The sequence below is a fragment of the Tursiops truncatus genome, chromosome 10 (genome assembly GCF_011762595.2).
Source record: "Tursiops truncatus isolate mTurTru1 chromosome 10, mTurTru1.mat.Y, whole genome shotgun sequence".
In the NCBI taxonomy this organism is placed as follows: Eukaryota; Metazoa; Chordata; class Mammalia; order Artiodactyla; family Delphinidae; genus Tursiops; species Tursiops truncatus.
In genome coordinates, this window is record NC_047043.1 from 8346158 (window position 1) to 8364731 (window position 18574).

Here is an 18574-nt window from a genome sequence, read left to right on the forward strand (position 1 = left end):
CAGCTGGCAAGCTGCTGCTGACGCAGTTATAGCCAGTTAGCGCATGAACGGCCACTTTGGGAACAGGGGGCTTAGGACGCCAGGCTGGAAATCTCAGACCGAAGTGGGGACAGCCCCGTTCACCCGTGCTGGGATAAGTTTACTCACCGCACAGTCTGCCCCCTGGGCCTCTTCTCTGCCTTCCTTTGATTTACGGCCCTCCCTGCAGCTCTGTAGAGCTTTGACATACGTGACAATTTAGCATCAAGGGAATTCTCAAGACCAGGGGAAGAATATCTTTCTGGGCTATAAACATCGCTCTGAAATTCTTCTCATCTGTAACGTTTCAAGAGCATGTGGAATGTGCACGGCTTGGCCCCTGCAGAGTCCCCGTCCTCTAAGCGCTCACAGCTCCCTGGGCCTATCTTGCTCACAAGTGTGCTTACAGATGTCCTCTACGACCCCCAAAGTGTCAGCCAGCTTTACTGCCGTGGTTCTCAACTGGGAGCAGTTTAGTCCTGTGGGGGACGTTTGGTAATGTCTAGAGAGATTTTTTTTGGGGGGGGGGGGGCCGTGCTACGCGGCATGTGGGATCTTAGTTCTGCAACCAGAGATCGGGCCCGTGCCCCCTGCAATGGAAGCATGGAGTCTTAACCACTGGACAGCCAGGGAGGTCCCTAGAGACATTTCTGAACCACTGGACCGCCGGGGAGGTCCCTAGAGACATTTCTGATGATCACAGCTGGATGGGAAGCGTTACCAGCCCGTAGGGGATGGATGCCAGATACGCTGCCAAACATCCTACAGTGCACAAGACAATCCCCCTCAACAAAGAAGGATGCAGTCCAAAACGCCAGTAGTGCCAACACTGAGAAACCCTGCACTGGGGTAAGGGTAGACCACCTCTGCATAGGCCAAGAAAGTAATTATCTACACTTGCACTGTCTGATGGAACTTTCTGTGATAATGGAAACGCTTAGTATTTGTGCTGTCCAATCCGTTAGCTGGGAGACACATGAGGCTCTTCAGCGCTTGAAATGTGGTCAGTGTGACTAAGGAACCAAATTTTTTTATTTTATTTACTTTTAATTAATTATATGTTAATCATCCCATTCAGCTAGTGACTACTGCTTTGGACAATGCAGGTCCATATAATGGGAGCTTAGAAGCAGTGGAAGAGCCTGCCCTCGCGGGTTATCTACTCCACCAGCTTATAATTAGAATTCCACAGCTAGACACTCCTTCTTTAGCTAAGACTTTGACCCATATTGGTATATTACCCTGGGAGGGAGACGACCTTTAATTTATCAACAACCAATGCTAATTTAATATGACTCATGGATCTGAAAAATGTTTGGGGGGCCCTGAAGTGAAGGAGGGGACACCATGAGATGGGGGGCTTGGGGGCGGCATGGTGGTGACATGTGCTAGAGGTAGCAAAGGCCACCTGTGCCTACTTTCATCACATAAACTCTGCTGAGAACAGAAGCCAAATACAGTCGTCCCTTAGTATCCGCTGGGTGTGGGTTCTAGGATCCTCCACAAATACTGGAATCCGCAGATGCTCAGGTCCCTTATGTAAAATAGTGTAACAGGGTTGGTCTGTGGAACCAGAGGAAGAGGATGCCAGGGAAACTGGAACAGGGTTGGCGGGGATGGGGGGAACCCGTGGAAGAGAAACCGGAAGCAGAACCCATGGAAGCAGAACCACTGTACTCACAATTCCCACTCAGATATATGTTCTGTGAAGACTAGAGCCAAAGGGAGGCAGAAGAGACCAAGTGTGTCACAAAGGAGAACCTGTTTCCAGCTCCTTCTCTGCCTGCCTTTGGCTTTTAGGCCAAGTCTCCAACCACTAAGATATTATGGGGCTCCCTCCCTTATGTAGCCCAAATAAAAGCAGTAATAAAACACAAAATGGTGTTTCCCTTTGATCTGATTATGAAATTTTGGATAACCTCGTTAAAGCTGTATGGTTGTGATTTCTGCTAGTGCCCTAAGCACGTAAGTGCCTCCTTCTTAATCTAGTTCTGCTTTAGGGTCTTAGTTGTAGGGCTTACACTCTTTGTAATCCATTGAATAGCTAGCTTATTGTACAAATTTTCCTCAATGAAATATTGTGTACTCAACTATAAAATTTTCTAGAGAAGGACATCACCTACCTCACTTGGTAAGCTACATCTACCTGTGTTTCTTGAGATGGGGAAAGAATATAACTGAACCAAACCAAACACAAATCCTCTCTCCTTCAATGTTCTATAGGGCTCAAACCGGAGGTCCTGGTGGCATCGATTTTCGTCATTCCCCAGGGGAACAATGGAGATTGAACAGAAAGAGTAAGTCCACCAAAATTATGACAGGGGCTGGAAACTGTGATATAAGGAGAGCTAAAAAGATGAGAATTCTTCTGTCAAGAAAGACACAAGGTGAGAGAGATACATGATGAGAGAAGACAGAATTGCGAACTTTGACTTTTTCACAAATCGCTAGTTTGTCTGAACGTGGCAGGGGTGAGAGGGGAGCAGAGGGGAAGGTAGGTAAATTTAGGACAGTAAAAGGAAGTATTTCTGTCTTAGTCCATTCAGATTACTATAAAAAAATACCATGGACTGGGTGTTTATAAGCAGCAGAAATTTATTTCTCATAGTTCCAGATGCTGGGAAGTCCAAGATCAAGGCTCCAGCAGATCTGGTGTCTGAGGGCTCACTTCCTGGTTTATAGACATCCTATACGCATGTCCTCACATGGAGGAAGGGACAAGAGAGCTCTCTGGGCTCTCTTTTACAAGGGCGTTAATCACATGCATGAGGGCTCCGCTCTCATGACCTAACAACTTTCCAAAGGCCCTACCTCCCAACACCATCACATTGGGGATTAGGTTTCAATATATGAATGTTGTGGGGACACAAACACTCAGTCTACAGCATTCTGTCCCTGTCCCCCTGAAATTCATATTCTTTTTGCATACAAAATGCCTTGATTCCATCCCAATAGCTCTCAAAGTCTTAATTTCTTTCAGCAGCAGTTCAAAAGTCTAAAGTCCAAGGTCTCAACTAAATACCATCTAAATCAGATATTGGCAAGATTCAAGGTCAACCCGTGGCACATTCCTCTCCAGCTGTGAATCCCTGAAACCAGACAAGCTATGTGCTTCTAAAATACAAAGGTAGGACAGGCATAGGATAGACCTTCCCATTCCTATGGAGAAATAGGAACGAAGAAAGGGATGTCAGGTTCCAAGTAAGTCCAAAACCTAACAGGATAAACAGCATTAAAACTCAAGGCTTGAGAACACTCCTTTTTGGCTTAGTGTTCTCCCTTCCAGGCCCACTGGGGTGGCAATGTCACCCCATGTGTCAGTGGGACAGCCCATTAGCGGCTCTCTGCTAGGGCTCTGCCGCACCGTGGTTCTCTTCTGGGGCCTTGTGGCTCTCCCAGGGGACCCTATCCATGCCATGGTTCCACTGGATGCAGCCCAAGCTGGGGGACCTCCCTGCAGGGACCCACACCTGAAGCACTGAGGGGGCATCTTGCCTCGCCTGACCCAGAAAGGTGGTCCCACCCTTTGAAATCACTCTGCTCCCTAGGCCCTTGCACTCTGGCCTGTGATAGGAGTGGTGTGTCATGGCCTCTGAACTGGCTTCAGGGTCATTCTTCCATAGTCTTGAAGAACAACACTTGGCTTGAGACAGCTGAGTCATATTCAGCTCCTTAGAAAATAGTCGCTTGGCCACACTCTTCACGTTCTCATTTTTTGCCATATGGACAGGCTGAGAATCTTCCAAATCTTGAAGTTCTGCTTCCTTTTTGCTTAATTCCATCTTTAAGTTTTTTCTTTCCCCTCAAATTTTGCTATAAGTGGTTGGGAAGAGCCAAGCTGTACCTTCTGCACTTTTCTTAGAAATAGCTTCAGCTACACATCCAATTTCGTCACTCACAATTCAGCCAAGTCCTTTGCCAGTCTATTACAAGGGTGGCCTTTCCTCCAGTTTCCAATAACATGTTCCTCATTTTCCTCTGAGACCTCTCAGAATGGCTTTTCTGTCCATACTTCTACCAACATTCTTTTCACGATTACTTAGGTATCCTCTAAGAAGACTGAGGCTGTCTCTACGGTTCTCTTTGCTCTCTGAGCTCTTACCAGAATCACCCTTAACGGTCCATTTATCTCAATGTAGGATTTTTCTAGCATACTAAAAATTCTTCCAGCCCCTACCCATTATCCTCACTACCCAATGCCTCCATGTTTTACAGTATTTGTTACAGCCGCACCCCACTTCTCAGTAGCAGTTTCTGTCTTAGTCTGTTCAGGCTGCTATAAAAAAAACCCCATAGACTGCGTGGCTTATAAACAGACATTTATTTCTCTCAGCCCCGGAGGCTGGAAATTCCAAGATCAAGGCATCAGGAGATTTGTTTTCTGCTGAGAGCCCGCTTCCTGTTTCCTAGACAGCCATCTTCTTGCTGTGTCCTCATGTGGCATAAGGAACAAGGGGGCTCCCTGGGGTCTCTTAAAGGAGCACTAATCCCATGCATGAGGGCTCTACCCTCATGACCTAATCACCTCTCAAAGGCACACTTCCTAATACCATCACGTTGAGGATTAGGTTTCAATATATGAGTGGGGGGTGGGGGACAAACATTCATTCTATGGTAATTATTAATACAGTGTAGTAGTTGGGGCGGGGAGGAGTGATTTAAGAGCCTTTTATCTCAATGCCAAGGGCTGCAGAAATAAAGAGCTCAAAGATGTTTAAATAGAAAATGACAGTTCCATAATGAATTCTTGACTGGAGAAAACTACGGTGTTTAAAGCTAATCTCTTGAGATAAGCACAGAGAGGGGCTCCATCTCCTTCCCATAAGGACCCCTGTGCCGTTCTCCAAAACGGGACACTAGATCCGTCTTGCCATAAGTCTTTGGGGTTTATCTCATTTGGCCACTCCCGCTGTGGAATAGAGGTGAGCTAATCTCCTAAGTGAGTTTGCCATTTACCCATGTTTGACACAAGCAGCTTTTACATGTTAGTGCTAAAACAGGTTGAGAAACACAGTACCCCCCTGGGAAGAAGTGGGAGCTTCCCTGTGGCAGCAGCAAGCCCAGGCATATGGGGTTGGGAGCTGTAGTTCAGATGCACTGATAGCTGTTTTTAAACTGATCCACTCTAAGTCTTTGAGTGCAATGGCTGATTATTGGGTCAACAAACTTGAAAAGCTTTGTCACTGGCCCAAGTTTGAACAAAAGCAACATGTCTTTCATGAGCATTTAGGATGAAAGATGTAAGATTAAAACAGAAAATCTTGGTAGCAGTGAGTCTTTTTTATGTGTGCTTTGCCCTAAGAGAAAAAGTAAAGCAATAAGATCTATGAAATGTCCTTGATCTTTTTTCAAGCCAGGGTTGTAAGTCCTGAGTTACCTTCATGTTTCCATTACGAGAACTGTAGGGTAGGGTTTCCAATGGGAATTTCAGCTTTTAGTTTAATAAGACGATGACACTCATATATAGTGGTGCAGTGAACAAAGGTTCAAAGAAACACTTTACTGAGTGCACATTTGACCATATCACGCCTCTTCTTAAAATCCTTATCGGAGGCTCTCCATTACCTGCAGGATGGGGCCAGGGGTCTCCTGGTGAGTACCTATACCTCTCGTCTTTGCTCCCATCTCACTGAGGTACTTCCAGTTCTCCAAATGCTTCACATTCTCTTGTAACCCCACACCCCTGCACGTGCTCTTCCCTCACAGTCAAAGGCATCTTCCCTGCAAAACCAAGCTCAACGACCCTTGAACTATCAATAGATTCTCTCTGTGAAGCACTCTGTGCTTCACTTCATTTTAGCCCCCATCACGTCCTATTGAAATTACCTAACTCAACTGTGAGATTCCTGAGGCCGGGACTGGCTGCTATGTTGCAGCCATCCCCACTTCCTGAATGCCTAGCATGATGCCAGGCACAGAAGTAGTAGCAGGTCCATAAATGCTTAATGAGGGAATGAGTGAGTTTCAGTGAACTGCAAATGATGGACAGCTTTTTGACAAAGGTGCATCCCATATTTTCTCTTTGGCAGAATAACTGCTGAGAGAAGAGCAATAGAGCAATAAATGCTGATATGAGAGCACCTTCCTATCAGCTCCACATAAAGATATACTCTAAACCCCGCAGTTTCCCTTAAAGTAAGAACAGAAATAGTTCATACACTTCAGAAAAAGAAAAAGGAAGGAGGGAAGAAAGGAAGGTAAGAAGGAAGGAAGGGAGGGAGGGAGGGAAGGAGGAAGGAAAGTCCTTTGCTTTTGAAAGTCTACCTCAGGCACAAGAGAAGAGATTATTTCTATTTTGTTCTGAGGCTTGGTCCATGAACATAAAGAAGAAAGCCACTGAAATTTATTACTTTCCATTCATAAGATTAAAAGAGGAATGTCTTTCAGTTCCTGACTGCTCAAAAGACACAAGTTATATTTCAACCGTAAACCTTTTCTAAAGAAGCTCAGAAGCGTAGGAGTTGCGTTAGACAATGGAAACCAAGCTGCACTTAACCTGAGCGCTTGATTCGTTAGTCTGTTTGCCAGTACCTCCCCTTTTCATTTCTTTGGAAATGAATAAGCTTCATTATTTGCCTCCACTGGACTTATTGTGCCCCTCAGGGATTGAGGCCCCTCTTGGAAACAACCGCTCCATCTCCTCTCCCTGTCGCTGCGGAAAGGGAGTGCCAGGACAAGCGCGCCCTCCCAGGATGCGGGGAAGATGGCAGGTGAGTGACGGGTGCAGAGACTGGGCAGGGCCGCAGTGCCTGGACAGGCTTGGCCTCCTGGCAGAGAAGGCCGTCTCAGCTCGCTTCTCTCTGAGACGGCTCCTCAGGTGCAGCTGGGCTTTGGGCGGCCCGCAGCTGTGTTTAGGAGTGCATTTGTTTTATCTACCACATCCTTTGAGGATTTCAGGGCAGGCCATTTAATCTATTTTAATGAATGCTCTGGCCATTTCTGAACACGGGGCTGTGTCTGCATGCCCCGAGGAGTGGTTATTTTCACTGTTGTTGAGATTGACTAGAACATGTATTCACGGATCCTTTTGGGTGTCTTTTTCCTCTGGCCATTCCTCCAGTTCAGGCCTAAACAGGAAGACAACTGTAGGGCGAGAGGCTTCAGCTCGGAAGTTGGGGTTTCCTGGTTTTCTCCCTTTTCCACATACCTCATCAGCTCATCAGTCACCGCTTCATACTATTTATAATCCTTTAACAGTTTTCAAATCTGTGCCCTAGATTGGCTAAATCAATTAAAATCAAGTTGTACAAAGTCGCTTAACGGCATAGGGAAATGTGATATATGCAGTGGAGAGATCGGCTTACAAAAGTAGCTGTTGAGTAAATGACTACATATGTTCATATATATGACTCTGAAAAGAAACAGGAGCCACACAAAACTAATGACGCTCATTCCCGGAGTGCAATTAAGGATCGTTTTGTTTTGCTTTTTTTTGTTTTTGTTTTTTTGCGGTACACAGGCCTCTCACTGTTGTGGCCTCTCCCTTTGTGGAGCACAGGCTCCGGACGTGCAGGCTCAGTGGCCATGGCTCATGGGCCCATTTGCTCCGCGGCATGTGGGATCTTCCCGGACCGGGGCACGAACCTGTGTCCCCTGCATTGGCAGGCGGACTCTTAACCACTGCGCCACCAGGGAAGCCCAGATCATTTTGTTTTATTCCACAGACACTGAAAACTTTTTTTCCAATTTTTTACAATCTGAAAAGTAATACAGAATTTTAAGAAAATGAAATGAATGCATGCAACTAAGAGAAAACAATTATTTCCTATCTCCTCTAGTCCTGTCATCACCGCCATAGTTTATTGCTCATTTTTTCCCCTCACCTACAAAAATCTCCTTGTATGTCACCCTCTCTTTAATCTGTCCCATCTTTATTCACGCTCTCTCAGAAAGGTCTTCCTGTAAAGGAAATCTGACCCAGTAGCTCCCCCAAATCCTCCAGGGTTTCCTATAGAATAAGGCAGTCCAAAACCCTCCAGCTGAAGCTTAAAATGCCTCAGAAGCTCATCTGCACCTGAGGTTCAACGCCAACTCTTATGTGCCCATCCCAGGTCACTGGAAGGCTGTCTGGGTCTCTCTTTCTTTGAACACAGCATCCCCTGGGACCCCCTTCTCCTCCTTCTTGCCTCTCCCTGTCCTCATGTACCGACTCCACCCTCAAGAGTCAACCCCAGGGACTTCCCTGGTGGCGCAGTGGTTAAGAATCCGCCTGCCAATGCAGGCGACACAGGTTTGAGCCCTGGTCCGGGAAGATCCCACATGCCGAGGAGCAACTAAGCCCATGTGCTACAACTACTGAGCCTGCGCTCTAGAGCCCACGAGCCACAACTACTGAAGCCTGCACGCCTAGAGCCCATGCTCCACAAGAAGAGAAGCCACTGCAATAAGAAGCCCACACACCGCAACGAAGAGTAGCCCCCGCTCGCCGCAACTAGAGGAAGCCTGCGCACAGCAACAAAGACCCAACGCAGCCAAAAATAAATTAAAAAAAAAAAGTCAACCCCAGCGTCACCTCTCACAGGAAGCCTTCCTTGCCTGCAGTTAGGGGTACTCTTTTCTTGTTCATATCTCCGTATGAGCACTTACAACATCACGTAATTACTACTTTGTGTGTCTCTTTTCTCCACCTGAAGGGAAGGCGGATGCTCTGTCCTACTCTGTGCTTAGCTCCCAGAGCAGTGTCAGGCACTAGGGAGGTGCTTAATAGACATTAGTGAAAGGCTATACCCTGAGCTGGCGTTGACGGGAGGAGGGGGCTGAGGGAATCAGCTCTACTGATTTATTGCTGTGACTGTAGAAACTGTTAATTCTTCACTGACCAAGTTTAGGGCCTCTCTTTCCTCAGTGGATGGTAATGCACTTGAAAATTTTAAGATATTCAACGATGCCAGCATTTATCTACTTTATACACTTGGGACATGAGGTGCAACCCATTAGCTGTGCTTTATAAACACACTTCAATATACTTCCCCTTTGTAGCAAGGTAACTCTGGATAAGTGAATGTTACTTGGTCTTATGGGTTGCACTGTGTCCCCCTTAAATTCATATGTTGAAGTCCTACCCCCTAGTGCCTCAGAATGTGACCTTATTTGGAAATCAGGTTGTTGCAGATGTAATTAGTTGAGTTAAAGTGAGGTCGTTAGGGTGGGCCCCGATCCGATATGACTATTGTCCTTATAGAAGGGGGAAATTTGGACAGACAGACAGACACACACAGAAGGAGAACACCATATGAAAATGAAGGCAGAGATGGGGGTGATGCTCCTACAAGCCAAGAAATGCCAAGAATGTTCAGAAGACCACCAGAAGTCAGGGGAGAGGCAGAGATTTTCCTCAGAGCTCTCAGTAGGAACCAAACTGCTGACACCTTGATGTCAGACTTTAAGCCTCCAGAACTGTGAGACATAAATTTCTGTTGTTTAAGCCACTCCGTTTACGGTACTTTTTTTAACAGCAATCCTAGCAAACGAATACACTCAGGGACCCTTGAGTGAAATATCAGAGAGGAGCACTTTATCCTATATCTCCACGAACGCTCGTTTTGGTCCCAGCGTCCAGCATGATTATGGCTCACTTCGCAAATGGGAAAGGGAAAGACCTATTCTACCTCTTTTGAAAATTTCATTATGGGTGTTATTTATTTTTTTTCCTAAACTTTTAAATATTTTCAACTGAGAAAAACAACGTATCTGAATTTAAGTACATATAGAAATAAATTCAAGAGGTAAAAGGATAAATAAGTCCCCTGCTTACTCTCAGCTACTCAACTCCCCTCCTCAGAGGCAACATCTTTTGTGTCTGTGTGTATGTATATTGCATTTTTTACATTAATGATCATATACTCTAAACATCATTCTGTCTGTACCTTGATTTGATTGCTGAGTTTCCAATGTTGGAGATAATTCTCTATTAAAATACACAAACATGCCTCACCCTTTTTGAGGACTGCATTGTCTTTCTTTGACAAATATGTTCTGCCTGTTCTTAATAACTTCTCGGCCAGCTTTTCTTAAAACAAACAGAAAGCGTTCCCAAAGTTTTCTCTGCAGTCTGGACAGGGCTGAGCCTGCCACGGTTCTTATGCCGTTAAAGAGATGGATACTTTCTTTGTCACCAGAGGTTGTTAGATAAGCTTTAAACCCCATGAAAGCTGGCTTTCCTCATGTTTTATGCAGGTATCTCCAAAGCACAGCAGCTTATGTCTGGTGTACGACTGGCCCATCTTGGCTCACTAGATCTTGTTTCAACAAGTTTTTCTTCTCCCATGGGCTCTGCTAGAAATGACCAATTAGTTACATGTTGGGCCAGATGAAATGTGAGACCACATGCGTTAATCAAAACCTTTGAGTAATGTATCCATTACCTTCCTGTGGCTCATGGGGCCATCATTCACTTCCCAAATGCTACTGCACTGGGATTTCAGGACTCACCTGACTTCTCTCTGCTTGCATTTCTTGAATATTTCTTACATTCTCACAGAGACAATCGGTAAATGCTTCTGGTTCAACAAGATTGTACTTGCATTCGTTATCTAATTTCCCAAAATAAGCTAATAAAGCCATTCAGCTGTCATATAAATAACTACATGCTACTTCATATGGTTGATTCTGATGTGAGCTTAAGGAACTAATGGCTGCGTGCAACTCATTAATTTTCACCTTGAATCTAAGAAGCTGTTTAAACATTAGCCGTGGCCACAAATTCAGATGATCTTCACAAGCCGTATGTGCACGGAACATCGTCCCTAGTGGGTCTGTGATTTTTGAACAGGCCAAGCAGCCCATGTGCAGGATATAAATTTCCTTCTTTTTCAAAAAGTATCTGTATCTCATTCATCCTTCAGTGTCTGATTACACCCCAGGAGTCTTCCAAAACCTGCCCTGTCTTAATGAATAGCTTTCCCTCCTTATCTAAGAGCAAACTTAGCTCTTGCTTAGCTCTTGCTTCTTTCAGTGTTGCTTAAGATATTGTTTCCCTGCTGGCTTCCTTTCCTAAGCTGCCCACATGCCTGGAGGATAAAAGCTGGCTGTCTGTGCCCCTCAGACAGAGAAGATCAGTCAGTATCCATTGGTGAAGAGATGACCATCACACATTCAGACTATCAGAGAGCAATAGTGAACATTTATGGAGCACTCACTGTATACACATAAGGCATCATTTAAATAATTTTACACAAATTATCTCATTTAATTGTCATAATATCCTTTATGTGATATTATTATTATTATCTCCATTTTATAGAAATAAAGAGAGACATTTTAAGCCCCTTGCCTAAAATCACACAGCTACTTTTTGACTTTAGATGATGTATTCTTAGACACTAAGATGCCTGTCTCTTAGCGAGCCCTAAAATCTACAAAACTGATAAAAATCTAGCCATCAAATTTGTATAATATGGAGGTTTAATTAATTTGAAAGTTCTGTCAACCAGTTACTTCATGGCCTTCTAATTCAGCTCCTTGCTTTTGTCCTAGAGGTCTCTTCTCGACAGACAGTGTGATCCAGTTATAACTCGAATCAGTTCTTGGCCCCCGAACTTTCCAATGCCTTTCCATTTCCCTAGAGTAAAAGCCAGAGTCCTCATAATGGCCTATGAAGCTACACAGTAGCTGTTTCCACCACCACTCCGCCCCTGCCCACAACCTCTCTGACCTCATTTCCTACTCTCTCTCCTTTGCTCACATTCTCCAGCAGTGTGGCTTCTATGCTGTTCTACTAACAAGTCAGGCATGCTTCTGCCTCACAGCCCTTTCCATTGAAGTTTCCTCTCTGAAATTCTCTTCCCCCAAATATTCCTCATCTTCTTCGAATTGTTACTTAAAAGGAAACTCCTTGGGCTGATGACTGTGATGGAGTAACTGGTCCCAAACTGGCTCATCCCCTGTAAATATAGGAAACTGGACAAGATAAGCATGGTAAGATACTTTTCAGGCAATGGAAAATAACCAGCACGAGACTTCAGTGCTTGGGAGAGGGGAGCCTGAGGGGACCCCCACTGTTGTCCAGCTCTGTGCCTGGAGATCTGAATTTGCACAGAGCACAGTAGTCCTGTGGAGCTGAAAAGGCAGGGATCAGGGTTCAAGGCAACTGAAATGGCTGGGATCTGTGCAGAAAGAAAGCCTTAAAAGTCTATGTAGATGTGTGGGGCGGTCCCTCATGAGCCCATGGCTGAGGGCTGGACCGTGCACGTGCCAGGCAGAGCCATCCAAGCCTTACCACATATCAGCTGTTATGGGGTTGAGACTGAAACAAATGTCATAAAGGTTGAGCAGTTCTAGGGGTAAATATGTGAGTATTTAAATGAACGAAAATTTAATGAAATTTAAAATTCAGTTCCTCAGTCATGTTCAAGGGTTTAATAGCTGCTACCACAGTGCATGGTGCAGACATATTTTCCTCAATGCAGGAAGTTCTATTGAACAGTGCTGATCTCGAGTCTCTACGGTGCACCGTTCACAATGTCCAGCAGTCAGTCAGAAATCACTAGATGTCCAAAAACACAAATAAGCAAAAATCAGGATTGTGTAATTCACAGTAGACAATAAAAGAAGTAAAAAAAAACCCTGATTCTAAGATGGACCAAATGTTGAACTCAGAAGATAAAGACTTTAAGACATATGTATTTTACAGTATATATTCAAAGAATTAAAATTAGAAATATACTTATTATTTTTTCAAAAAGGTCCTAATGAGTGACTAGGTAAGGATCTCAGTAGAGAAATGGATACCATAAAAAGAGTTACATGGAAATTCTAGAATTGTGCAATACCTGAAGTGAGTCATTCACTGGAGGGGCTTGGAGTGAAGATGGTAGAAGACTCAGTGAAGCTGGAAACACATCAGTAGAAATTATCAAAGAGAGAAAAAATAGTAAGGAAAAATGAACAGAGGTCAGGGACCCGTAGAACAGTATCAAACAGTTTAACACATGTGTGATTGGTGTCCCAGAAAGAGAAGAGAGTGAGGACAGAAAAAAATATCTGAAGTAAGAGTTGTCAAGAAGTTCCGGATTTTTTAAAAAATGACTTACAAATCCAAGCTCAAGAATAAAGATAAAGAAAATCCTACATAGGAACATCATAGTCAAACAACTGAACACTGAACATAAAGACAAAATTTTGAAAGCAGCCAGAGAAAAAAGACAAATTATATACAGGGGAACAAAGTTAAAAATGATTGCTAATTTTTCATCAGAAACAAGAGAGGCTAGAAGACAAGGAAACGACATTTTTCGAGTATTGCATGAAAAACCCTGTCCACCCAGAGTTCTATATGAAACAAAAATATTCTTCAAAATGGAAGGTGAAATAAAGACATTCTTAGATAAACAAAATCTGAGAAAATTCATCACCAGCAGACCATGCCAAAGGATGTCCTCCCGTCCAAAGGGAAATAATACCAGATGGAAATTACAGAAAGGATGAAAAGGAGGAGAAATGATAAATAATCAAATACACAAATTGTGGTATGTTCATCCAGTGGATTAATACTCAGTAATAAAGAGCAGTAACTATTAATAAATGCGATAACATGGATTAAGCTGACAAAAAGAAGTCTTTTGTATGTGTACAAAAGACTTTGTCCTATATGTTCCATTTATATGACATTGTAAAACAGGAAAAACTAATCTATCGTGATATAAATAAAATCCGTGGTATCTTGGGGTGGGGCTAGCAGAATGACTATAGAAGAGTGAGGCGAAACTTTCTGGGGAGATGGGCATTTTCCATAGCTTGATTAGGGTAGTGGGTGTATATGTTGGTCAAAAGTCATCAATCTGTACACTAAAATGTGTGAACTTTACAGCAGATAAATTAATAAGGTGGGTTAAAGTTTTTTTAAGCTACTGTCTCAGGGAGGCTTTCCCTCCTATTTAAAGCTGCACCCCGATACTACTTATTTTCAGTTTTCTCCCTAGTACATATCACTGTCTAACACACTGTATATTTTATTTATCTTGTTTTATCTTCCCTTCTAGAATGTAACTTCCATGTGGGCAAGGACTTTTGCCCATTTCTTTCATTTTTGTGAACAGTGCCAAGAACAGTAGTTGGCACATTATACTTAATAAATGTTGAATGAATGAATGAATGGATGAATAAATGAGTGAATGAATTACTGAATCCTTTACTGTTATCAAATGTAAGATTGAGTAGAGAGGCTAAAATAAAGATACACTGAAATATCATGAAACTCGAGACACTGTATTTTAGTCTAACTCAAAGTTAAAAGGCAAGAAACCTGAGTAAAAAAGTAACAGGGACTAAATACATAAACAAACCGTTGGCACGTCATATGAGATACTTTACCCAGGCTCTCAGGTGAACTAAGGATGTTTACAATAAATATTACCTCAGCTTTTTTTTTTTTTTATACTTCACCCACTAGAAAATAGAGGTGTAACTTGAGAGTTAGGATAATAAGGGAGAGGGAAGTGGGGTTGTAGTTGGCAAGAGATAGAGGTGGGTAGGCTGCTATTCATCTTCCTGAGAAGGAAGATAAATAGCACCTGGAGGCCCCTTTTTGGTTCTTTTAGAAAATTAGTAAGAATAAACTCTCTTGGGAATTCCCTGGTGGTCCAGTGGTTAGGACTCTGCGCTTCCACTGCAGGGGGTATGGGTTTGATCCCTGGTCAGGGAACTAAGATCCTGCATGCCCGTGGTGCAGCCAGGAAAAAAAAAAAAAAAAAAACAATAAACTCTCTTAGAGGTATAGACATTGTGACAACTAGGCCTGGCACACCTCTGGTTACAAAAGGTACTGATAAGCACTTGTGATGGACATAATATTAGAATATGTGTGGCCTCAACTCCTAAGAGTTAGGCCCCTCATTTAGCATCAAATTCCAGACAATTGAGAAAAATCCACCTAGTCAATCCTATGGGAAGGTCCATCCTATTGAAGATATTTACCTTGAAGAGAGGGAAGTCATTCAAAGTAGGAGAACGTTTAGAAGGGGCGTGTGTGCGAAATATCCAACAGCATCAGTTGTGCTCCTGTCCTAAGTGTCACACCCTTCCAATGAAAGGAGCAAACTGGATTCCAAGTTTCAGGTAAGGGCATGTTGATTCCAGGTCATAGTTGATAAAATAAGATTTGTACCTGCAGAGCCATCTGGATGGCTCTAAAGTACGTGCCCTCATTGCCGCCTCCTCCAAGGCAGACGGCAACCTCACTTTGACGTCTACTGCGCTTAGATTACATAGCACACATTCCAGGGACCACATTCTGCTGGGTATCATCCCTGGTTGTCAGCCAGCTTGACCGCTCCCCACCCTCCCTCGTGACCATCAGCCTCTCCAGCTCCAAAGTTCAGAAACTAGATACCTTTATTTATTCTTATCATTAAACAACAACAACTTTCTTCTCTTCTTCTTCATCCCTCTCCTTTCCCCGACTCCTGTCCCCAAACCCCATTAGAGAGGTAGTATTTAAAGAAACTGGAGACTGAGACTCAAGGATGGGGGAGAGGAGGGGAGAACTCATACTTCCCATTCCATGACCTTCTGAGTGTTAGAGTTATAAATGCCAGGAGTCAGCCCTTCCAATGGCAAGAAAAGGAATCTGGGAGCATTCCTGTAAAAGTAGAGAAGACATCAAAAAAGAAAGACGTTGCGTAAAAGATCTTCTTGTCTGGAATAAGGTGACTGGAAAGAGGGACCAGGGTGAGGCAGGACGGAGAGGGGATGGGAGTGAGAAGGAAATAAACTTAAAGGTTCTGAGAGACGAAAGAAGGACAAGAAGTCCACCCAAGGGAATATCTAACACGTAACAGGGAGTTGCTGGGAGTGGAGCATGGGAGATGGAGATGTGCTGATTGGTGCTTTGAACCAAGTCAAGGAAACTTGTCTTTAGTAACAAGACACCATGACATTTATGACTTATTTCAACAGTTTGGGGCAGTGTGAAGGAATCTGGGGGCTTCAAGTTACTTATGATGTTATCTTGGTTATCTTGGTGTGCTGGACAGCAGTGGAAGAGATGGAAAAGTGAACACCAAAGTAGCAGGTGTGAGTGTGTGTGTGTGAGTGTGTGTGTCCGAGTGGGTGAGAGAGTGTGTGTGTGTGAGCGTGTGTGAGAGCATGTGAGTGTGTGAGTGTGAGAGCATGTGAGTGTGTGAGAGTGTGTGTGTGAGTGTGTGTGAGAGCATGTGAGTGTGTGTGTGAGAGTGTGAGAGTGTGTGTGTGTGCCTCACTTTAGCTCAGTATGTGGAGCAGGAGCCTGCCTCCTCCCCTGCTGTCATGGCTTCATTTCCAGGGGAACCTCAGATTGCCCAAGACTGAATCTGTCCTTAGTCCCCTGTCCCCTACCCCAAGTTTCCAAAGAGACTTTCTGGAGGACGGGTGGTCTTCTTTTCAACCCCATAAACACCTGTAGAGGACTTATCTCCGAGTTGAAAGTACACAACATCATGCATTGGTTGTAAATACCAATATACAGAAGTCCGCATAACAGCGTTAGTGAAAGGTATTTTAGGCTGAGATCAAAAGGCTGACTCAGTGTGACAGAAGGGGGTGTAAACAGCTCCCAAGCTCACCTCGTGCTGCTTTCCCCAGCTCAGGCCCTCCAGCCCACGGGCCTCTTGCCGCTCCTTACATACGACCTCTGCCCCCGCTCGCTTTGCCGAAGGCTCTGACCCCTGACCTCAGGGTCACAGCTCCTGAGACCTCTCCGTCTGAAGGGTCTCCTAGGCCACGTCGCCCACTTTTGCTTCATGGTGGCACTTAGCTCTCTCTGGCACAGTCTAGTGTCTCTATTTATTTACTTGGCTTATCTGTGTCCCCACCTTTGGAATATAAGCTCCATGAGCACAGGGACTTTGTCTATCCTCTCCTGCACCGAGGACAGCGTCTGGCACACAGAAGTACTCAGTAAGTGCTCACTGAACGAGTAAACATGCCCGTGGATATAGTATTTGTATCTTTTATGTTACGTAGAAGGCATTTTTCTGTACTAGGTACTGATTCAGCAGTCTCTCCCAGCCCTACCATTTCATACAACGATGAGGACAGTCCTTAAAAGACAAGAGACCAGTGTTAGGTGTTACAGATTCACCCCGAAGAGCAATGCTCTTTATTGAGGAGGCAACTATCTGCAGTTCACTTCTGTTATGTGGTCACGAGAAGGCTCAGAGGCCCCCAGGTGAGTTCAAAGTACCCTCGGTTTGCTGGGTAGAATCAATCTGATTATGAGGCGCGCACCAGAACTCGCAGGCAGGGAGGGCGTGGCCCTGTCTGACGCCGCGTGGACGCTTGCTGGGGAAGAGGCTAGGGCTGGGGAGCCCAGGCATTGCAGAGAGGATCCAGGCTGGCCGCTGACGGAACAGCCACCCGCTCAGCTTTTCAAGTCAGCTCACCCTGACTTGCTTTGATCGCTCAACCAGTAACTGCTGCAGCCCTGAGTCTGTGCTCAGGGCCCCCCGAGAGAGGGTGTGAAAACCTCTCCTGTCTGTGGGAGCCCAAACAGCCAGCTTCGGCCCAGAGCTACTGAGTCAGGGCTGCCCTGAAGCTGAGTTGTGAAAGGTCAGCCAGTCTTCCCGGTCGCCCCTTCTCACCTCCGCCTTTCCACCCCCCAGCCCCTTCTCCTTTGCCCTTCACGGGTCTCCATCTGGGCAAAGGGGCTGCTCTGGCCACAGCGTAGCCAGCCTGCTTTGCCCAGCCCTCAGCCCACCTCTCCACCAAAGGAGCAGAGCCAGGAGGTGCACGTGAAGGGGGTCACCGGGGCATGAAGACTGGGGCGCCCGGCCACTTTATCAGCTGCAACTTTGGGCAAGTCACTTCACGCCGAGACTCAGTTTCTTTCCTTGTAAGTCTGTGACAAAAATGCCCAATCTATCTGGCTCAGAGTATCCTTAGGTTCAAAAGAGATGACGGATGGTGTACAGAGTCTTATCCAACCTTCTGAACTGAGAAGTTCACAGTTCACAGTTTTTCAGGAGCTAGCCTGGGCAATACAGTTTGATCTAGTACAAAATAAACTAATTTACGTTTGGCCCTTAATGGCCAAGAGTGGCTTCAAGGGTTATACCATTTGGGTAACATATTTTCATTTCTGTCTAATCTCTTCCTGTCTATCCAGACTTAAGGAGAAATCATTTAAGGTGAGGATGTCAGGTTTCAGGCTGACCTCTAGAGGCAATGCCTTGAGAGAGAAGGGGCTTTGAAACACTCAGGACATAGTTTTGACGACTGTCCTTTTGGCTCATACGCAAAGCCGACCCCCGCAGAGCCTCATGTAATTTGGACAGGGCCACAGCTGGTTTAGATGCCACTGTCACTAACACACAACCAGTTACTTTGCAACTCTTGCCTCATCAAAACCACGTTTTTTTCTCTTGGTTCAGTTTCTCTTTTAAATACCCTGATTACAAATTGCAAAGACCAAGCAGACCTGGGCAACCCCAAACAGACGTCTTATCATCTGGCTTTGGCAACTTCCTGTCCTCTGTCACAAACCGTGGGAGCAGAAATAGAGACTCACAGACTCTCAGAGTAGATGGGAACTCGGATGTTGGCAGGCCTGACTGCCCTCAATGTCACCAGCAAGTGAACGTGC

At 44.8% G+C, this 18574-nt stretch overlaps 1 protein-coding gene across 1 annotated transcript in view; it reads right to left on the bottom strand.

The window, feature by feature from the left end:
- Window positions 1-18574, bottom strand: part of NEDD9 (neural precursor cell expressed, developmentally down-regulated 9) — a 195063-nt gene that overhangs the window by 145894 nt on the left and 30595 nt on the right. The gene's annotated exons all lie outside the window — the stretch shown is intronic.